Raw genomic sequence first — 24,612 nt, forward strand, 5'->3', positions numbered from 1 at the left:
TGAACATTTTGGCTTTTGTATGAGAGATTTGGATGGAATTTGGTGTTTTCATTGTAATAGTTGGAATAAGGGGTACCACTCTTGTATGCTTGGAAAGCATTCACTTGTTCAAATTGATTGTGTCAATGTGAGCACTAAGTTGAGCACCCAATTGAGTAACGGAGTGCACTTCATGCTTTCCTCCTCTAGTAGCCTTGCGAGGTCTACTATATTGAGTTATGGACCGCCATTTCCTCAATTTTGTTCTATGTTTGATTGTCATCAACTTCGGTGAACATTCCATTTGATCCCATATTGAGAATGTTCCTTGAATCTTCATATAAACCGTTCCAAAATTGTTGTACCAAGAACCACTCGCTAAGTCCATGGTGAGGACATGAGCGACAAACTCCCTTGAACCGCTCCCAAGCTTCATACAAAGATTCTTCATCCCTTTGCTTAAAACCCGTAATTTGAGCTCTTAGCATGTTAGTCTTTTCCGGTGGGTAGAATTTTTTGTAGAAAGCTAGAGCCAACTTCTTCCAAGAATCAATTCCGAGAGTGGCCTTATCAAGGCCCTTCAACCATTGTTTCGCGGTGCCAATTAGAGAAAAAGGAAATAAGACCCATCGAATTTGGTCTTGAGTTACACCGGTTTGAGAAATCGCATCACAATAGTCACAAAAGGTTTCCATATGGGAATGAGGGTCTTCACTAGGCATCCCCCCAAATTGGCTCCTTTCGACTAATTGGATAAAGGCGGATTTAGCAATAAAATTTCCGGTCAAATGTTGTGGTGTGGGAGTACCATTGGGTAGGTTCTCCTCGGTGGGTACGGAATGTGATGAAAACTTAGGCATTGTAGGTTGATTTTGTGTGGTATTTTGTAATGGGTTCTCCTCACCTTCTCTTGCAAAAGGATTGATGAACTCAATAGTTGGTTGAATATCTACAACCTCACCAATACCTCTCAAATTCCTCCTAGCAAGTCTTCTATTGGTTGTCAAAGTTCTTTCAATTTCACGATCAAAAGGTAACAAATCACCTTGTGACCTTCTAGACATGAAAAATATCAAACAACTTGAAAATAATTAGAACAAACCTTGAGGAGTTTTACTTCCCCAAGGCAAAGAAAGACACAACTAATAACAATGTAAGAAAATATAAATCAAGCTAACACCGTCCCCGGCAACGGCGCCTTTTTTGGTTCGGTTCCGTTTCGTGTTCACAATTGAATAGATGTTGTCGTTGGGTCACGTCTGAATCAAAACACAATTTATAGCTTCACAAACAACTCTACAATTAGTAAAGAGGCAAGTAAAGGTCGGATCCCAAGGGACGGGAATTGAGATGAGATTTCTATTGAAACTAGTGGTGTCTTAGGGGTGTCACAATTTGGGTTGATGTAGAAGGTCACTAAACTAAATAGCAATGAAAGTAAATAAGCAAGATGAATTAAAAGGGTTGTAAACAATTGATAAAAAGCACTAGAGTGTCATGGGGTCATAGGGGAATCATGGGAATTGATCATACAAACATGTTCTCAAATTATAAGCAAGCAATTATTGTTGTGATGGATTGAGTTGGGTTATATCTTACAATCCTAGGAAAGTTTGGGTCCCGGAGCCGAATCGATTAGATTGTACAACACCTACAAGTCGACTTAATCTTCCCTACTCAACAACATGCATGTTCTAATGAGACTCGAGTTGGTTTATGTCTTACAAGTCTCATTGAAAAGATAGGTGATGGGTAAAAAATGCAAGGATTCATAGGCTCGCATTTCATCAAACATAACATGTGCATGAGTTGAGATCAAAACAAGCAAGCAAATAAATCATGAAAGCATATTAATTTAAGCATGAATCATTCCCCATGTTGGTTTCCCCTAATTACCCATTAACCCTAGCTAGGTCACTACTCACTCATTATCATGTTGATCATGCTAGCAAGGTTGTCAATCATACCAACAAAAGGAAACATGATGAATAAATGAAAGTAATTAACAATAATTAAAACGGGATTAAGAGAATTATACCTACTAATGATTCCAATAATAAAGCAAAGATAAAAGAAGTACTTGATGCTTGATTGAGAGGTTGTCAATCTCCCAATAATAACCCAAATAATCTTCAATTACCCAAAGTAAAGGATGAACAAAAGAGAGATTAAGGAAATAAAACTTGTATTAAAACTTGATTAATTGTTGATTACAAAACTAAAGAGGGATTTGATTGATATTAACTACTCTAATAATTGATAAGAAGAACATGCTCTTCTAATTAGACTAATGGGGTATTTATAGTGGAAATTAGGTGGATGCATTAGGGTTAACTAAGGGCTAAACTAGTAATTACACTTTTTAGATTGAGCAGGGAGGAGCCGGTATTTTTCGAAGGAAGGGCTTCTTTCTTTGTAGCTTGGAGAAGACGAAATTTCGATGTACTGGGATCCGTGCGTATTGGAGTCGGGACGGGCGGATTCAGGCGGGGGAAGACGGGCGTCTTCAAGGGAATCCGGACGGATTCTGGTGGCTGCTAACCCGGGCGTCTTTGAAGGAAGACGCACGGATTGTGCTTGTGGAGGACGGGCGGATTGTGGAGAAGCCGCTCAGATTGTAGATCAGCATTATTTCTTCTTCTTTTCTTCCCTTTTCTTCATAAAATCCTTGGGGATTTCCTCGGGGACGCAAGGATCCTTTCTCGACATTGCTCATCTACTATCATATGTACAAAGGCCTTCTAATCTTATCTCTCCTTGATGCTTGGTCATTGAATTCAATCAATTTAGTCTCGTTTTGCCATGAAAATGTAACATTTGCACTCCTTTCCTACCAAGGGATCAAAATCTCAAAGAATATGCAAAACAAAGAACTAAAGACAATAAATGACCCAAATATGCACTAAAAAGCATGGGAACAAGGCTAATTCGGGGGCTAAATATGCGCTAATTATGGTCACATCACAGCACTAAACACAAATACCCCGTCCGAGGGATCTTTCTCCAAGGCATTCACTTCGTCATCAACTGGCAGGATGAGGTGAGAACAGTCCAGAGTTGGCTCATCGTTGGAGATGGCGTGGATTTCCAGAGGATTTGTTTTGTTGTTTGGCTTAGTCGGTAGGGGTAAAGGCAAATCTCCTTTCTCAATCATGTCTTGGATGATGTGTTTGAGTTTAAAGCAGGTTTCAGTATCATGCCCCCTCCCTTGATGGTACTGACAGTAGGCATTGGGGTTCCAGAACCGGGACTTCTTAGCATCGGTCGGATCCGGGGTGGGTCCGATTGGTTGTAACTTTCCCTGGTCCATAAGCCTCTTCAGAGCACTTGCGTAAGTCGACCCTATATTGGTGAACACTTTCTGGGAGCGCTCAGCTATCTTAGCAGATGGGTTCAACGAGGTTAACCTCATCGATTTTGTTTGTCTGGCCATAAGGGCGAGATCCGGTCGAGGTGGATCCTTGGTAGCCTCTGCCAGTAGTCTTGGCCAAGACACACTTCTGGAGGTCATCTTCAATGCGCGTCCCCAGAATTTGCAGATCCTCAAAGGTCTTGATATTTTGATACCTTAGTAGATTGGCATACACTGGGCGGAGATTGTTGACGAACTTTTCCACCAAAGTTGATTCACTCGGTTTACTGACCAATTGAGTACTCACCCTCCTTCAACGGGTTAAAAACTCGGTGAACCCTTCCTTATCATTCTGGGTTAGAACCTCAAGAGTACGGGTATTGGCTTGGATTTCAACATTGTCGGCGTATTGTTTGGCGAATTCAACTGCGACCTCATCCCAAGTAGTAAGGTTTTTCGGATAAAGGGAATAGTACCACTGACGAGGGATCGGTTCTAAAGAGGACGGAAAGATCCGGGTTAAAAGTTCCTGTTTGACCCCTTTAATGGCCATGTAGTCTTTGAAGGTACGGATATGATTGGGCGGGTCCTCCACTCCTTTGAACTTAGGCACATCAGTTAGGGTAAAGTTGTCAGGTAATTGATCCCCAACAGGTTCGAACCTTCGGTTGTTCTCAAGATGGATATTGTTACCCCGGGCTAGGAGCTGTTCCTCCAAAAGCTTTAGCCTCTTCTCAGTTTCAGTCAGAGGTGGAGTATTATATTCTCCAGTTTCTTTGTTTTCCAGGGCATCGATACGGGTCTCGACGCGATCCAGGGTGACCTTAAGAGCGGTGAGCAGGCTGGTTAGCTGATCAGTCGTGACATTTCCGTTGTTATCATTGTTGTTGTTGTTGACAGACGAAGTTGAAGACGGGGCCATGGCTCTGAGGCAGAAAAACGGCTCACATTACAACTCAATCCGACACGGGTCAAAGACTGAACGCAGACAACGCAAAGGACAAGACAAAGATAAGACTCAACAAGATGAGGGTGACTGCGTGTGGTTCCTCGGTACTGACTCGATTTATGACGTGACGGTATTGACCGAACTTTTGACACGAGTCCAACGTAACGGCGCGACGCCGTTGGACGGGTCTCGTGGTGAGATGACTCATAAGTAAAGACCCATAAGTACGTTTGCTTCGACTCGATAGACATGAGGCGGAATTGGAATGGTGGACTGAAGTTTTCGAAAATAGAAATTTTCAAAAAGATTCATTCATCGCCTTAATGGACGGCTTCCGAAGATAGAGATCTCCGCAAGTCGACCAGTTGAAAGGGTTGTCTTAAGTTTATTTGTAAAAGACGGTTTTGAGTTTGAGTCGGCTCGGAAAACAGTTTATTGTTTCCCAAGACGGTTTTGAAATTCAAAATTGTATGTTTTGAAAATCGGGTTTGAAATGTTTGAAGAGGTCTCGGGGACGGTGCATGGTCCTCGGGATCTCGAAAGTGTCTCGAGAAAACGGTGTGTGCTTTTCTCGGGTTTTGAAAGAGCCATTGTCGGCGCGAAATGGGTTAAAATCCGTGTCTAGACGCGGCGATTATAACGGCTTAAAAAGGTGATTTGAAATGGTTGTGAAAAACCGAGTTTTAAAATCGTCATTACGACGGCCTAGAAAGGCGTGTTGAAATGGTTATAAAAACCGGGTTTGAAAAACCGTCATTACGACGGCCTAGAAAGGCGTGTTGAAATGGTTATAAAAACCGGGTTTGAAAATCGTCATTACGACGGCCTAGAAAGGCGTGCAACGGTCGGCGAAAGACCGAGGTTTGAAACGGCCATTATAACGGCACAAAAGGGTGATTTTGAAAGTTTGAAAATGACACGGAAGGACTTATGATCAAGTAGCACATAAGCACTCACAGTTCATTATATTATGAATTATGCTGACACAGGTTTTGGCTTAGAAGGGTGGGTTACACACCAAGCAATCAAACCCCGATTTGTGAGAGGGATACCAATCTAAACAAAATGTGTAAGGAGGGTGCCCTAGCCTCGTGCTCGAAAGTGATGAAAGCTCTTTGACGAAACATAAATGTGTAACGTCAATGGTATGCTTGACTCAATCGGGATTCGAAATGCGGGGATGAGAAAACTCACGCCGACGAGACGAGCCAATTGGTCGAAAAGGGTTAGGTTGTGGGCCCGGACAAGGAACCCGACCGTGACCGTAATATCAATTAATGCATTCCAACCAAGACGTCGTTCGAGTCTCACCATCTAGGAATCACAAAGACGTAAGTGTCCTAGTTTTCCCCAGCGGAGTCACCAAACTGTGGACATGGGCCACGTCTCGGTCTGTGGATTTGGGGCCACATAGCGGTCCGTAGTCACAGGCCACTTGCACACCAGGCCAATCTGTGGACATGCAGCGGTCTTTTGAAAGCCACGCTCGGCGGCGTAAAAATGCTTTCGACCGGATTGTTTTAGGTCGGTCGGTTTCGTCTCGGTAAGGGTCTCGAAACGATTAGAGATGTTCGGAGTCGCCACCAAGCATTTTTGGGGTTCCTGGAACCCGTTCGAATTCCACCTTATACCTCGGTCAAATCGAAGCACAAAGCAGCGTTTGACATAGGCACTAAAGATAAGGAAATCGTCCCTCTTTAGCATCTTATCTCTAGAATGACTCTCGTACGCCCTGGATAAGGTTGTCCACTATCCAAAGTTTCTGAGTAAGAGGTGAAGGTACGTATTGGGAACCCCTTTAATCAGACACCCAATCCCGCCCACGGTAGCGGCCTCTACTGATCGATCTTGGTTGGTTGAATGCAAAAGTTGATAAAACGGTTTAAATGCATGAATGCGCATCCAATAATTTAAACCTAACATGTGAGAGCTTTCTAAGTCGGTTGATTTAATCCAAGTATCAAGTATAATATGTCGAGTTGGATTAATGATTGATTTGCATGCAAGACGGAAATTAAACATCCATTTACCGTATTAGGTTTAGGGTGCATAACGTGATCCATGTGTCTTAGTAAAGCGTTTTGCAAATACGATTTCGAATAAAAAAATAGTCATCTGATTCGTCCTATATCCGGGCTAACCGGAGTCGGGATCGTCCTAGACTAATGCTGGAAAGGGAACAGGCCCTGTACTAGACGGCTACATGAGGCTCGAGCCAGCCGGCGGTGTAAAGGGACCTCCCCTGGTTCTGAAAATGAGAAAGAAAAGGCCTGCTTGAGGCGCGGGTCAGCCTACGGTTATATACCGTATTCTGACCATTTGAAAAACGTTATAAAACGTGTTGAAAAATGGGTGTTTGAACCCGATTTGGTTTGAAAGAGTCGTTTAGACCGTATTTCTTGATTTGAGGAATGAGACTCGAATAATCGTCATTGTTTTGATAATATTCGGTGTCGGGTTCGACTTGAAGCTTGACATGAATAGTTTTGAAAATGATTATGAACTAATTATTTTAAGTTCATTTGAATGTAATTAGTCGATACTCATCATCGTACCCGGATTAAAATCCGGCATGGTATGTAGAACCAAGGATGACTTTGTGTTGGTGACTAATATGTTTATTTTGAAAAATGTAAAGAAATGAAATAAAAGGCTTTAAAATACCTTTTAAATGTTATTAACCAAATATTATCACCGAAACACGGATTTAACCGTCATGGTATGAGGAACCAAGGGTGAAAAATGTTTTATGGTTAAAACAAATAAAATGAAAGAAAAAGGGTTTGAAAATATTTGAAATGGTAAAAACCGATTACAAATATGAAAATGAATTAAAAGGGAAAGACGAGAACAAACACGGTTGATCTCTGACCTGGACACCCCATTTAGGCGCGGGCAAGCCTGCAACCTAAGGGGCTTCTGTCTCAGGCCAAAAATCAGTTTTGGCTTGTTTATCCCATGTTTTGGTTCATGTTATGCACGTTTTAGCATGTTATAGTTATGAAACAAATGAAAACATGATAAAAAGAGGATTTTTACACCCTCATACTTACATGTTTGGTTATGGCGAGTGACCGGCGTAAGTGTAACAACTCGTTTGGTCGGAAAAGACTCGGTTTAAAACCGTTTTGGTAAGTAAAAAGAGTGTTTTAACTTTAGTGACGGTGTAGTGGTCGGTCAAGTGATTTAATGCACGATGACGGTACCAAACAATGTGTAAGGCTTGTATTTACGATCGGTAGGTCGTAAATACGCGTCGGATTGTGACTTAAGAAGTCGAGTCGAGAATTTTAATGGAGAAAAGAGGGGGCGGACACTCGCGTAAGTCTCAAATGGGGGGCATTTGAGGGGTATTTATAGGGAAATGAGTGGTTGTGTGGGTTTTGAGCGACGTGGCCACCTGGGCTGCTCAAAGAGGCGCGAGCCACGTCGCGGGTCTTCGAGGTGTGTTGTCGCTTTCACACAAACGCAATCATGATTTATTCTATCCTAGGTTTTGTACTCATATGTTTGGTACTTGACCAAACATAAATCCGGAAAAACTTAAGGTAGAAGGTTTGAAATGTTTTATTTTTGGTGGTTGACTCGGTTTGACTTGTTGTTGGAGTCGGGATTTGAATTTTTGAGTCGGTTTTTGGTCTGGTGTCTGTTTTGACTCTAGTTAGTGTCATTGCGACCCCGTCGTCTTGCATTAACCACTCCAGGTATTTTTGAAATGTTTTGAAAAGTTTTATTTTCGAAATCGTTTTAAGTTTTCCGACGTAAAGTTGTACACAAACTGTCGATCAAACGCCGCGATTGCAAAACATGTTGTAGTCCGATAATCATCGGGTGTTTGTTGGAGTCTCAGCAGATACTGGGTATCTACAATAAGCTATTAACTGGGACAAAGGAGTAAGTACTACAAATTCTATCATTATGAATTCAAGTCTGAAAAATAGAAAAGCATACAAAAAATAGTAATTATTTTATATGAATAGTTTTTTTTACCGTAACACTGCAAGTGTTTATTAAAAGAATAAATCGGTTATATGAATGAAAAAGTGAAAATATTATTTTGGTAGTTTGTAAATCATCTTTGTAGATGTGTGGTATAGTGTTTTTACCTATTTTTGTTATAAGATTGGTATGTCTGTTAATTACGGACACTTTACATCTAACTTAATTGTATTATTAATATTATAAATTAATTGCATGTAATGATATAGTATTGTTTTTAATATAATAATAATAAGTTAAACAAAAATAACTTAACTTAAAGTGTGTTTTGATTGTAGCAAACTTTCTTTTTGTACATCTTACTATTGTTATATTTAGGGTTATTTCAAATGAATAATCCATCCTATGGGTGGTTTGTTTAAATTACTCCATCCTTTAAGTAATCCGAACCGGCAACCTAAACAACAGGTTACCTTATATTTTTAAGGGTTAATAAACACTTTCTTATAATACTCCCAACTATATTTAATCTCATAATAATCCGAACTATTAACACTCCTCACGCGGTCACTCCTGCGACACCGACTCCTTCCGTTCCCCTGTCCTCTTTTCTCTTTTTCTCTCAATTCCAACCTTATCAATGGGTAACCCAAATCTACAACTAAATTGTCCTAACCTGTATAACAAACTGAAGATGTAAAATCAATCCAAAACAATCAAACTCGAATCAAAACCAAAATGCCATTATCCGCAGCAACAATGCAACAACAACAACAACATCACCCTCTTCGATCACCTCTCCAAAAACTCCCCGTCTTCAAAGACCCCCCCCCCCCCCCCCATAACAACCACCACATCGCCACCACCAAACCAAGACAACGCCGACAACAATAACAACAACAACAATCCTTTAGCCACCTTCTCTGGAGACCCAATATTCTCTTTATTCCTATTCCTATTCCCAACATTCTCAACTCAATTCTCATCATAAGCACTATCTCCCGCCACCGCCACCTCAACCGTCGAACGTGATGACGATTGGGTGGTAAAAAATGCATGATGGTGATAGGAGGGATTAAAGGATGGAGTAATTTAAGCAGGTCACCCATATGATTATTCCTATAAAATATTAGTGGCCACGTCGTTTTTCACCTGTTATAGCAGGTTAAAAAACAAGCAAGTTTATTCTGGGAAAGCGGGATTAGATTCGAATTACTTAAAGGATTGAATAATTTTTGCAGGTCACCCATAAGATGGATTATTCCTATGAAATATCCAAAACATCCCCTATCAACTAAAAGAATAGGGGATCTCAAAAGTTTTTCCGCCAAAATGCACATTTCTCAAATAAGGAAACTAATGATAATTAAGGGCATTTAATAAATAAGGAAACTAATGATTACAATATATTTCATTTACTTATTATTTTTTAATTAAAATTAATCTTTCATCAAATTATATTATTTTCCCTAAATTCTAAACTATAATACTTTAATTAATTAGAATAAAATAAAATTGATATAAAACTATAAATTATTAAATCTTTTATTGATAATATTGTTAGATAATAACTTGAACCATACCATGTATAAAAAAAAAAAACTGTAAATTGTTGTTATTAGTTTCATGACAAAAAAAAATTGAGAAATTTTTTAAATTGAAATCACTAGCTTTATGGTATAAAAATATTTTCATTAATTACATTTCGGCTTATTACTCAATTCTTTTGATTAATTTTCATTTCCAATTTTTTTTCGCAAAACAAAATTAAATGATGAGAAATGTGAAAAATTATAAGCTACCTATTTTATATAATATTTTATAAATATAGAAACTCTGTATACCGTGCATGTAGTGCACGAGGTCTAAACTAGTTTATTATTATATCTCACAAGTCATCTACAAAAATATTATGAGGTAAAGTTAATAGGTGAAGTTAATACGTAGTAGCTTCTAATATACTTCTAATCTTTCCTCTCTCAACAGTAACTTTTAGAATTTATCCAACGCCTTATCTATGATATTAAAGATTTTTTGAAGTACTAAAAGTAACCAATTTACTCCCTAATCATAAGTGGAAAAATATATTGTATAAATAGTATACATATATAATACAATTAAAAAACTAACTTAAGTAATTTTTTATCGCCACATGTCGAGATAAACAATTTATAAAGTATTTATCTAAAAATAAAAAATAAAAATCTATATTATTTAATTAAAAGGTTAGACTAAAGCATTTAATTAAATTCCACGTGGCATTAGCATTCAATTTAATTCAACTTCACATCTATATATATATATATATAATAATAATAATAATAATAATAATAATAATAATAATAATAATAATAATAATAATAATAATAATAATAATAATAATAATAATAATAATAATAATAACACAACTAAACATCCAACTTTTTGTCACATCAACATTTATCATTTATTCGGTCATTTACCCTCCACTTCATTAACAACATATTTACTTAAAAAAAAAAGAATAAAGAAAAGACTAGCAAGAAACAACTCTTCATCATCCCTCATATTCATTTCCTATTTTAAAAATAAAAGTGCATCAAGCAACAAGTTTTGACCCATATACTCGTGCAGTCCGTCTCATTGAAGACGACCACTATCCATCACAAGCTGAAGACGGATAGTGGCCCTCTTAGTCTTCAGCTTGTGACGGATAGTGTCCGTCTTCAATGAGAATTTGTGTTACTTGTGTTAGACTACCGTGAACAAGATTATTACAAAACGTGTCATTTTAATAACTGTCTTTATTCATTACCTTTTTTATGTTTAGATCCATTTTACACCTTTTTTTAATGTAAAACCATCTTATACAAGTGACAAGATTATCCGAATTTTTTTAGAAGCAATCAAAGTAAAAGATTTCACGAAAATTTCCCGTTTCATATAGAGTTATTTTTTCAGCAGCTTTAGTCAATAGTTTTTATATTATAGCGGTTAAATAATAATTCTTTGAAATAGGAAACTTAATGACAAAAATATGAAAGTCCCGTGCAATGCACGGGTAGTAAGATTGGTTATTTTTGATATATTGCAAAGTTGTATTTTTTAAGACTAAAATGGTGAGAAAAAATATTAAGAAGATCTAAATTGATTCTTTATTTTTCATTAATTATCTTTACTTAAACAAATTATTGAACTTCATATAAGATTGTGATGTGGCTCATGATTACTCACAACCTATTTTTGCATACTAATATAGCATTCTATAACCATTTTATCCTTCATTTGCTTCCTATTTGTTTTCCTAGTGCATTTCATATGTCTTGTAGGAAAGAAGATAATGATGCAGAATTCCCGTTTCTCGCGTATATTCGGAAGCATGTTGATGGTCTTGGATGGACTAGTATGAAGTGGAGGCAAGAATGATGACCAAGGATGATAGCAATAAAGGAGTATATGGAAGCATCATAAGCAAAGAAGCAAAGAGAAAAGAGCTGCTCCTCAACCCGCTCGAGTTGGCCTTCAACTCGCTCGAGTCGAGCTCAACTCGCTCAAGTTGATGCCCAGAACTGCCTCCCCACGGATTCCCTTTGAAACGTGCAAGGCTCTATTCGACACATAAGCTTATTTCCTAATCTATCCTTGCTTAAACCTAATGTTGTACCCACTATATATACTCCATTTGTGATTAAGCCTCTTTAGATTAGATTAAGCTCTCATTAGGAGTATATTAGAATAGATTAGTTTTTAATCATTCCACAAATTGCAGTTTAATCTTCCTTCAATTATTTCTCAAACAATCTTACATTTAGCTTTGTACTTGAAGAATTCTTGGGTTTGTATTGGGGAATTGACAACTCTCCACAATCAATCAAAGGGTTTCTTCTATTGTTCATCCATTTCCTTTGTTCAATTCAAGTTATTTACATTTGGATCTCTTGGGTATGTATTTGAAGATTAAGTGACAAGTCTTCATCTTTATTCAAGTATTCTTCTTTATTTATGTTCATCTTTACTCTCCAATTTGGTAACATTCTTAATCCCTTTTTATTTACTTGTTAATCTCTTGTTTATTATTTTGCTTAATCATCATGTTCACTAGTGTTGTGATGTTTGACACCATTGCTAGCATAATAATCATGATGTGTAGTGAGTAGTCTCTTAGCTAGGGTTATTGGGGGATTAGGGGAGTAATTATGGGATAAATCCATGCTTAATGAGTTAATATAAATGCTTGCTTATTGTATTTTCAACTTATGCACATGTTATGCTTGATGAAATGCTTGATTGGACAACCTAGCATGATTCTCTTATCCTTTCAACAAGACTTGTAAGAAATAAACCAACTTAAGGCTTGTTAGACCATGCATATAGTTGAATAGGACGAATTAAGTTTACTTGTAGGTGTTGTAAAGTCTTGACCGACTCAGCTCCGAGACCCAAAACTTCCTAGGAATTGTAAGATATAAACTAACTTGATTCCAATAATAATAATTGTTTGCATCTATTTGACTCATTTATGCTAGTTCACCATGATTCCCCAATGATCCCATGATCCCCTAGTATTGTTAATCATTTGTTCACATCCTTGTTTTTTTTGCTTGTTTTACCTTTCATTGCTATTTATTACTTTCATTAGTTTAGAATCATCAACCCAAACCAAGTGTGACAACCCTTAGTGCAACTACAATTAGATTGAACAATTTGAGTACCCCTGTCCTTTGGGTTCGACTCCGACTTGCTTACTATGCTAGTAGTTGGATATAAATGTGTTTGATGGCGGACAATGACCCGTCGCATCAAAATGGCGCCGTTGCCGGGGACGGTGTTGTGTATTTGAATCGTTCTTTTGTCTAGTTTTAGTTGTGCGTTTTCTTGAGGGATCCTGGTTCCTTGAGAATTTTATTTCTTGTACTTGCTTTATTTCATATGTTCAACATGTCTACTTTCACTTTTTGGCAATTTAAAAATGAGTAATTTGATAAGTATATTGCAAGATTTGAAGATTATACGACTTATGCTTGGCATCATGGTTTTATTCTTTCAAATTGTGAAGCATGTCGTATTGTTTGTAATGGCATGAACCTTGAAACCCGCAACTTAGCTTTTCACTTGAGTGATGGTAGGATATGTGATATGAGTTGTGAAGAATTTTGGGAATTGGTTGAGTTCATGGCCACCGAATGTCTTAAACAAATTTTGCATGGCATATTTGAAAGTGCCAAGGAAAGTATGTTGGAAGCAATAAAAACCACATTTCAAAAATTCATTAAGGAAAACTACGATGAAAATGAGATTTGTGAGAATGAGACACCTTCCTATAATCTTGAGCCAACCTACTTTGTTCACAAATTTTCCCTTCCTTGGGAAGATGGAGTGATAGATGAAGAGAGTGATGATGATAAGGAGTACATTCTTGATTGTGAAACCAATGCTTGGATGCCGTCACCTTACTCTTCTTGTGTAACAATGAACCCAGCTTCCATGAAATTTGATGTTAATGGGCAAGTTGAGAGTGAGATGGATATGATCTTGAGTGAAAACTCAACCTTTGAGGATGACATGTTAGAGGGAGACAATTGTGTTGAACTTAGTGAGCCTTGTTACGACAACCCCTTTGATAATGGTCCTTGTTGGGATGGGGAATATGATGACATTTGGGAACCCCAAATAGACACCACTGAAGTCACCTTAGATGAAAGTGAGAGTACTTGCTTTGAATGTGGTGACTTTGACTATTTGGAGGATGAGTTGAGTGATGTGTTAAATTACTCGTTTCATGTCCCTTCCATCCTGTTAGAAATATCGGTATATTTCATCAAGAAAAATTCGGATTATAACGAAATTATGAAATATGAAATTACTAGTCATAAACGAAATGTATAAACAAAAGAATAGAGATTAGAATTAACCTCCGGTCCTAGCAATTTGGCCTAAGAACAAATATCGAGATCGATATTCTCTTAATCGTTGCACCCAATATGCTCCGAGAAATGCCTTTTTCTTGCTAGAAAGAGAACCCTAATTACTAATAATTTTTTTTAGGGTTTTGTGATGAGAGTGTAGAGAAAAAATTAAGAGAGAAAAAGATCCCCTCCCTTCTCTTATTTAACCGTCCAAAGGAGGAAAAAAAAGGGGAAGATTTTTTCTTATTTTTTTTTCTTTAAACCGTGTAACAACCAAAATAAGGAGAAAATCTTCTTATTTTAGGTTGTTATCATATTGTATAAAATGTGTATTATTATCAATTGTCATTTATGTCGTCACGTATTAATAAGTCCACACACAACAGTTTGTAATCGATTTATTAATACCGGTCTGTCATCATTTATTATGACAATTTCGTATAATATATACATTAACTATAAATATCGCATATTTATAATTTGCTAATTAAATATAACCGTTTATGTTTAATTACGAATTAACATCTTAATTCGTTTAAGCTAACATTATATACATTAATTAAATATAACAGTTTATATTCAATTTACGAATTAACAATTAATTGTCTCAAAATTGATATTATTTAATTGTATTAAATAATCGACTCATCATCACATTGATTAACCTTTTAGTCAAATACATGGACTAACCTTTTAGTCATATAAGGCATCAATGTGATTATATTTTCATATAATCACATCTCTCAAACACATCCTTTAGGTGTGACTTTTAGGGACCAGTTGATCACCGCCATCAGTATGATAATAACGTCAAACTTCTAGCAAGCCAACCGTTATTAATAAACGTTAATCAACTGATAAAATACTAAGTATACCCCGAACCTATAAGAGATTTATACACGTTATCACACTAATCGGAGGAGGACACTAGCTCCAACAATCTCCCACTTGTCCTCACAAGTGTATGTGCGATAACCGATTCTCATATCCTTAATTTCCCCCACTCAATGTAAAACAATTTGCAAAATCCGTGTTCACAAAGGTCGTATTTTACAAGTGATCAATATCAAGAGTGGTTTTCCCGACTAGAGAGTAACTTAACTGATAAACGAATCATCATTCGAGCATGGCCATGCATTTCAGTTACAACTCCTCGAGTGGCCTTGAGAAATGACTAAACCTGATAAAGGATGGATATTTTCTTCAACTCGAATCATGCAGATACAAGCACAGTATGAAATGACCCAGTAAAAATCTGCTTAGCTTCCTGTTACGGTCGACCATGAGAAAGAAACCAAAGTCACCCAAAAACTGCCTTAATCTCAAGAGACAGTCGATAGTCAAAAGAATCGACTCTAGGAACACAATGGACGTCCTATCCACGACCTGGCACCGAATGTTTTTAAACATTTAGGACTCCATTATGTTGTCACAATGTCCTACGAGGTATCATTATAACTCGCATCTGTGATCGATCAGCCAACCGTTTGACTTATGGCTCGTTGAACCCACCATCAATCAGCTTTACAATATAATAGCCAGAGTTATCAGCTCATGTAGGCAATTACGGACCAAAACAAATATAATGTAATTCAGTTCACTTTGTGGCGTTCAATGTTGTCGTACAATCCACATGAAAAACAAAATATGAAATAATACGATGAAGTTATAAATAGCATATGAAAATGAAAATGTATCGAATCCATAATCAACTACTACAACTCAGGAACACGTTTAATTTCCATGGAAATAACGTGCCATTCATGCTTATCATATTTCAATGGTTTAGTGAGAGGATCCGCGATATTGACATCCGAAGCAATCTTGTCAATCACTATCTCCTCTTGCTTCACGTAATCACGGATCAGGTGAGCCTTCCGATGTACATGTCTAGACTTGTTGCTAGACTTAGGCTCCTTGGCCTGGAAGATGGCACCTCTATTGTCACAATAGATGGTGATTGGGTCATTCGAACTACGAACTATGGTTAGTCCTTGTAAGAATTGACGCATCCATATAGCTTCCTTTGCTGCTTCTGAAGCGGCATAGTACTCGGATTCAGTAGTAGAATATGCTAAAACTGTGGGATTTATCTGTATACATCCCTTTAAATATAAGGACTATAACGAATTAATCATGATGAAAGCATGTCATAAAATAAATTGCATAAACAAAGGGGTAAAGAGATGATGAAATAACCTTCGGTCCTAGCTAATTCGGCCTATGAACAATATCACAATGATATTCTCCTATCAGTTGCACCCAAGATGCTCCGAGAAAAGCCCTTTGATTTTGCTAGAATCGATTCCTAAATTTTCTGAAAAATTTTAGGTTATTTTTGTGTTTTTTCTGATGAGAGGAGGCAAGAAGCAGTGAAAAATTAGGTTAGGATTATTAGGGTAGAACAATGAGCTCCCTCTTCCTCTTATTCTAACCGAAAAAGAGGAGTGAATGGGGAGATATTTTTACCCTCCTAATTTTCGGCCCAATGCTAACCGAAATAAGAGAGATCCATTTCTCTTTTTTTTCGGTTTTTCCAAAAATGTATAAAATGTGTTAAATTGTCATCTAGTGAGGATCGAACCCATGACCTCTTGGTTTGAGTACCCTCACTATTACCACTATGACACATTCATCTTGTTGATATTAAATATAACCGATTACATTTAATTACGAATTAACAGATTAATTCGTCCAAGCTAACATTACATACATTTAATTAAATATAACTTATTATATTCAATTTACGAATTGACAGTTAATTCGTCTCAACTAATATTATTTAATCTTCATTAAATAATTATCTCATCAACACATTGAATAACTGTTTAGTCATATAAGGCATCAATGTGATTATATTTCTATAAGCACATCTCTCAAACACATCCTATAGGTGTGACCTTTAGGGACCAGTTGATCACCGCCATCTGTATGATAATAACGTCAAACTTTCTAGCAAGCCAACCGTTATTAGGTAATCGTTAATCAACTGATTTAAAATACGAAGTATACCCTTGTGAACCTTTAAGAGATTTATTAATGTTATCACACTAATTTGTGGAGGACACAAGCTCCAACAAACTCCCACTTGTCCTCACAAGTGTATGTGCGATAACCGATTCTCATATCCTAAAATTTCTCCCACTCAATATAAAATAATTTGCAATTCCGTATTCACAAAGGTCGTATTTTACAAGCGATCATCATCAAGAGTGGTTTCCCCGACTAGAGAGTAACTTAACTGATAAACGAATCATCATTCGATCATGGCCATGCATTTCAGTTACAACTCCTCGAGTGGCCCTGAGAAATAACTATACCTGATAAGGGTTGGATATTTTCCTCAACTCGAATCCTACAGATGTAAGCACAGTATGAAATGACCCAGAAAAAATCTACTTAGCCTCCAGTTATGGCAGACCGTGAGAAAGAAACCAAAGTCACCCAAAAACTGCCTTAATCTCAAGAGACAGTCGATAGTCAAAAGAATCGATTCTAGGAACACAATGGATGTCCTATCCACGACCTGGCACCGAATGTTTTTAAACATTTAGGACTCCATTACGTTGTCACAAAAAGTTGTCCTACGAGGTATCGTTATAATCTCGCATCTGTGATCGATCAGTCAACCGTTTGACTTATGGCTCGTTGAACCCACCATCAATCGACTGCACAATATAATAGCCGGAGTTATCAGCTCACATTGGCGATTACGGACAAAAACAAATATAATGTAATTCAGTTCACTTTGTGGCGTTCAATGTTGTCAGTACAATCCACATGAAAAACAAAATATTATAAAAACGATGAAGTTATAAATAGTTTATGAAAAAGATAACGTATCGAATTCATATTCAACTACTATAACTTAGGTACACGTTTAATTCTCATGGAAATAACGTGCCCTCCATGCTTATCATATTTCAATGGCTCAGTAGTAGAATCTGCTACAACTTCCTGTTTGGAACTATTCCAGCTGACCGCAGCACCATTAAGAGTAACAACGAATCTAGACTGAGATTTCTAATCATCTCAATCCGTTTGGAAGCTAGCATCTGCGTAACCGATTGCGCATAGCTTAGTATCGCCTCCATAAGTCAATACCCAATCCTTAGTCCTCCGTAGGTACTTGGGATGTTTTTAACAGCTATCCAGTGCGTTTCACCTGGAGTCTTTTGGTACCGACTCGTCATACTCAATGCATATGCCACGTCTGGACGTGTGCATATCATGGCATACATGATCGATCCTATTGCAGATGCATAAGGAACACGACTCATGCGCTCAATCCCTTCAGGCGTCGTGGGTGACTGAGACTTGCTCAACTGCATCCCAGTCGTCATTGGAAGGTTCCCCTTCTTGGAGTTGGTCATGCTGAACTTCTCAAGAATCTAATCCAAATAAGACTCCTGACTAAGTGATAACATCCGTCGTGATCTATCTCGGTAGATATCGATTCCCAAAATGCGTTGTGCCTCGCCCAGATCTTTCATCTGGAAATGGTTCTTCAACCATTCTTTAACCGAAGATAGGAGAGGAATGTTATTCCCAATCAGGAGTATGTCATCGACATACAATATCAAGAATACAATCTTGCTCCCACTCGACTTGATATATAAGCATGGTTCTTCGACCGATCGAGTGAAACCATACTCTTTTATCACCTGGTCGAAACGATGATTCCAACTACGAGAAGCTTGCTTAAGTCCATAAATGGAACGCTTAAGCTTGCATACTTTCTTAGGATGTTCAGGATCTATGAAACCTTCGGGTTGCACCATGTACAACTCTTCCTCCAAATAACCGTTTAAGAAGGCGGTTTTTACATCCATTTGCCAAATTTCATAGTCATGAAAGGCGGCAATCGCTAAGATTGTCCGAATGGAACGTAGCATGACTACAGGTGCAAAAATCTCATCATAATGCAATCCGTGCACTTGAGTGAAACCTTTTGCCACTAGTCGTGCCTTATAGGTATCTGTTGCGCGTCTACGTAACGCTTTATTTTGTAAGGCCATTTGCACTGTAGAGGTTTTACCTTATTAGGTAAATCAACTAGATTCCATACGTTATTCTCATACATGGAGTCCATCTCGGATTGCATGGCTTCGAGCCATAGCTTTGAGTCGGAACAGGTCATGGCACCTTTATAGGTAGCGGGTTCATTACTCTCCAGGAGTAAAACGTCATTCTCCTCGACCATACCAATGTATCTGTCCGGAGGATTAGAGACTCTACCCGACCTCCTAGGTTCCTCAGGAATATTAACCGTATCATCAGTTGGAGGAACAACTTACTCTATCTGTTCCTCGTTTGTTGGTTCTGGAATCTCCGACAGCTCGAAGGTTCTATTACTTGTCTTGTTCTCGAGAAATTCTTTCTCTAAGAACGTCGCACTAGCCGCAACAAAAACTCGATGTTCGGTAGGCGAATAAAAGTAATGACCAAATGTTCCTTTTGGATAACCTATAAAGTATGTCTTGACCGATCGCGGGCCGAGCTTATCCTCGTGTCTCCACTTGACATAAGCCTCGCAGCCCCAAACCCGAATAAAGGACAAGTTAGGGACCGTTCCCCTCCACATTTCATATGGAGTCTTGTCGACAACTTTAGTCGGACTTCGGTTAAGTATAAGAGCAGCTGACAAAAGAGCATAACCCCATAATGAATCAGGCACTACCGTGTGACTCATCATGGATCGAACCATATCCAGTAAGGTTCGATTTCTCCGTTCGGACACACCATTTAATTGAGTTGTTCCAGGTGGAGTTAACTGTAGTACGATTCCACAGTCTTTAAGGTGTTGATCAAACTCATTTGAAAGATATTCGCCACCCCGATCTGAACGGAGTGCTTTAACCTTTCTACCCAGTTGGTTCTCAACCCGTTCTCGGTATTCCTTGAATTTCTCAAAGGACTCACTTTTATGCTTCATTAAGTAGACATATCCGTATCTACTCAAATCGTCCGTGAAAGTGATAAAATATCTATAGCCATCTTTAGCGGTAATTGACATAGGTCCACAAACATCAGTATGTATGAGTCCTAATAGGTCACTAGCGCGCATTCCAACACCTTTGAATGAAATTCGAGTCATATTGCCAATGAGACATTATTCACACGTGCCATATGTAGAAAATTCGAATGCGGGAATAGTCCCATTATCGACGAGTTTCTTTACGCGTTTCTCATTTATGTGTCCCATTCGACAATGCCATATATAGGTTTGATCTTTGTCACCAACCTTTAATTTCTTATTATTATTCATGTGTAATTCTTCCGTGGTTTGATCTAAGATGTAAATTCCATTCATGGAAACTGCTTTGACATAAATCATTTCATAAAAAGAAAATACAGCTATTGTCCTTTATTGAAAATGCAAAACCGTCTTTAGCAAGTACGGAAACTGAAATAATGTTCTTAAATAAACTGGGTACATAGTAACAGTTATAAAAATAACTCAAAACCACTAGGGAGTTGGATTACGTATGTTTCCTTCGAGACTGCAGCAACTCGTGCTCCATTCCCGACTCGCAGGTCCACATCACCCTTTTCGAGAGGCATGATGTTCTTTAGGTCCTGCAAATAATTACACAGATGAGAACCACAACCAGTATCAAGTACCCAAGTTCCGAAACTTGCATGGTTTATCTCAATCATATGAATATAATATGACATACCAACAGGAACGACGCGGCCTGCTTTTATGTCCTCACGGTACACGGGACAGTTCCTCCTCCAATGTCCAGTCTTGTGACAATGGTGACACTCAATGTCACCGCCCTTGCTCTTTGTCTTGCCCTGTGAGCCACTAGTCTCACCAGGCCCACTCTTACCGTTTCCTGGCTTCTTGAACTTTGGCTTACATACAGCTAGGTCGCCATGAGCCTTGCCCTTACCTTTACTTTTATTGGAAATCATGAGAACATCCTGCTTCATGCTCCCACTCAATTTCATATCCTTCTCGGTCTGTACAAGAAGGGAGTGTAGCTCATGAGGACTCTTTTTCAAGTCATTCATGTAGTAGTTCGCCCTGAAAAGGGCAAAACCATCATGAAGAGAATGAAGCATTCGGTCAATGACAATGCTCTCACTGATTTTGCAATTAAGTGCCTCCAATTTCTCGACATTCTCAATCATGTTAAGAATGTGTGGGCTAACCGGTTGGCCCTTTTGGAGTTTCGCATCAAAGAAGCGACAGGTATGCTCATAAGTAACGATTCTCGGTGCCTTTGAGAATTCGTTAGTGAGCGTGGTGAAAATCTTGTTTGCACCTTGGGCAATGAAGCGTCTTTGCAAATTGGTTTCCATTGCAAAGATGAGTACGTTCTTTATCGCACCCGCTTCCATAACGAAATCACTATAAGCGAGTGACTCGTTGACTCCTGCATCGGGGCCTGGGTTTACCGGTATTGGCTCAGTTAAGTACCGAGCTTACCTCGGAATGGCAAAGATTCCGTAGTGCTGCCTCCCAGTCCGCAAAGTTGGACCCGTCATTTTTCAGATGTGTGAACTGATTCATGTTGTCCATAAAAACTTTCAGCCAGGACGCGCGATCAAGTGTGGCACTTGGCATTGGAATTTCGTTATTTCCAGCCATTTGTTGTAACAGTAAAATTAACGTGTTCTACACTGCGAAAAGAAAATTGAATAATAAGCCTATGCATCGATTTGATTTTTAAGTCTAATGCAATACTGTTATAACGCGAAGACTCATGCATTTATACAATTGACCTTCCTCAAGAATTATATAAATGATCCCAAGACTCAATTTCTGTAAATTGATAAGCCCACCTCTTGGCTAATTCTACCTTTAGAATTCTTGGTCGATAAATTTCTGTAAATTCTATCTTTAGTCCATTATAATCACGAGAAACTCTTCGGACTATAATGTTGAGATAAACTAAGTCAAAACAAACTTCTTACCCAACGTAGAAGGGGTCATATTATGCCTACCGACGAAGAAGGGATTCATAGTTGTTTGCCCTTATAAAGACTAATCTCAATTTCCGTTTTAGAGGAAAATCCCATCAACTTTATTGTAATTCATTTTAAGTGAACTAATATCTAGCATGCGTGAATGAATAAACTAAGGTGATGGCTTAATAAGTATGTGACATCTGTATGTCCATGAAAACTAACATACAACCTATATGAGTCAATTTTCATGCATTTTAGTAGTAGGTGGTTTGGTTTAGGCGGAATATGATGCATTAACTAGCATGTGAATGAAAAACAATAAGAATAGTAAAACGTAAAAACAATAATAAAGTCCTAGTATGGCCTATACTATCAAAATGAACATAAATACAAGTTTGGAATCCATCCTTGGACCCGAGAAGCTTGTCTTGATGTTCCATCTTGATCCATGTAGCGGGAGTGAGCTCCAACCTCCATCTTTAGTCTTCTTTGAAATTACAATAAATAAAATTACATAATAAACCTATTTATTACATTCTAATTTCAAAAACCCAAAACTAAAGAAAAATAAAGGAGATTCGAGATCTCATAATTACATAATAATTATGTTTCCTTCATTACGAAAACATAATTTGACTAAGGCCACACTAAGTATTACAAATTACAACCGATTGCAAAAATACGTAAATTAAACCATTCAAACGATTCATTCAACTAAATAAAATGCATCAACTAAAAAAATTTAAACCTGCAAGACATAATTCTTTAATTATGTAGATTAATTTTATCCAAACCACCCATTTAAATCATCAAATTAAGTGACAATTCCTCAATTAATCACATTAATTTCAATCTTAATTCATATTAAACTTGTAATATGAATTTAATCCGTCAAAATTTTAAACTGCTTTAAAATGATTAGGTATCCATGAATTATGAACCGCTTCACAATAATTAATTGGCCACAACAAACCCAAAAAAAAAATTTTCTTTAAAATTTATCTCAGTAAAAACCGAAACAACCCAAAAAAAACTTTTCTCGATTTTACAGCTAAAACCGAAAAAAAAACAATTTTTTTTTTTAAATCTGTCCAGCACGTGAACAGTAACAGAAACCAATTTTTTTTTTTTTTTTTTTTTTTTTTTTTTTTTTTTTTTTTTTTTTTTTTTTTTTACTTTTCTCTTGGCTGGATAGACAAAACAACAAAAACAACTCGTTTTTATTTCTTTCTTCTTGCGGTTTTTCTGTAAAAACCATAACAAAACAAATTTTTTTTTATTCGCCACCGTGAACAAGTAACCACGTGAACGAATGAATTTTTTTTCTTTTCTCGGATGCTTTTCAAATCGGCATAAACAAAAACAGCCGTAAAAAAAACTTTAATCGGTTTTTCAGGAGAAACCGAAAAAAAAATAGAAATTTTTTTTTTTTTTTTTTTTTAAAAAATACTGTTCATCCGTGAACAGTAGCGGAAACGAAAAAAAAAAAAAATACCACGGCTCAAAAAAAAATCCAACCGATTACGTTTTTTTTCGCAAGCCCTAATTATTGTTTAAAAACAATTTTATGAAAATCATCAAAATTAAAATTCGTGGCCTGGGCTCTGATACCACTTGTGGGATTTATCTGTATGCATCCCTTTAAATATAAGGACTATAACGAATTAATCATGATGAAAGCATGTCATAAAATAAATTGCATAAACAAAAGGGTAAAGAGATGACGAAATAACCTTCGGTCCTAGCTAATTCGGCCTATGAACAATATCGCATTGATATTCTCCTATCAGTTGCACCCAAGATGCTCCGAGAAAAGCCCTTTGATTTTGCTAGAATCGATTCCTAAATTTTCTGAAAAATTTTAGGTTATTTTTGTGTTTTTTCTGATGAGAGGAGGCAAGAAGCAGTGAAAAATTAGGTTAGGATTATTAGGGTAGAACAATGAGCTCCCTCTTTCTCTTATTCTAACCGAAAAAGAGGAGTGAATGGGGAGATATTTTTACCCTCCTAATTTTCGGCCCAATGCTAACCGAAATAAGAGAGATCCATTTCTCTTTTTTTTTCGGTTTTTCCAAAAATGTATAAAATGTGTTAAATTGTCATCTAGTGAGGATCGAACCCATGACCTCTTGGTTTGAATACCCTCACTATTACCACTATGACACATTCATCTTGTTGATATTAAATATAACCGATTACATTTAATTACGAATTAACAGATTAATTCGTCCAAGCTAACATTACATACATTTAATTAAATATAACTTATTATATTCAATTTACGAATTGACAGTTAATTCGTCTCAACTAATATTATTTAATCTTCATTAAATAATTGTCTCATCAATACATTGACTAACTGTTTAGTCATATAAGGCATCAATGTGATTATATTTCTATAACCACATCTCTCAAACACATCCTATATGTGTGACCTTTAGGGACCAGTTGATCACCGCCATCTGTATGATAATAACGTCAAACTTTCTAGCAAGACAACCGTTATTAGGTAATTGTTAATCAACTGATTTAAAATACGAAGTATACCCTTGTGAACCTTTAAGAGATTTATTAATGTTATCACACTA

General features: G+C 37.3%; 1 non-coding gene across 1 annotated transcript; it reads left to right on the forward strand.

The window, feature by feature from the left end:
- The first annotated feature begins 360 nt into the window (after positions 1 to 360).
- Positions 361 to 467, forward strand: LOC141617837 (small nucleolar RNA R71). Its single transcript, XR_012531223.1, has one exon. It is a non-coding gene; the product is annotated as a small nucleolar RNA R71 (small nucleolar RNA).
- The last annotated feature ends 24,145 nt before the right edge of the window (positions 468 to 24,612 follow it).

Source organism: Silene latifolia, chromosome 1, assembly GCF_048544455.1.
Source record: "Silene latifolia isolate original U9 population chromosome 1, ASM4854445v1, whole genome shotgun sequence".
NCBI lineage: Eukaryota > Viridiplantae > Streptophyta > Magnoliopsida > Caryophyllales > Caryophyllaceae > Silene > Silene latifolia.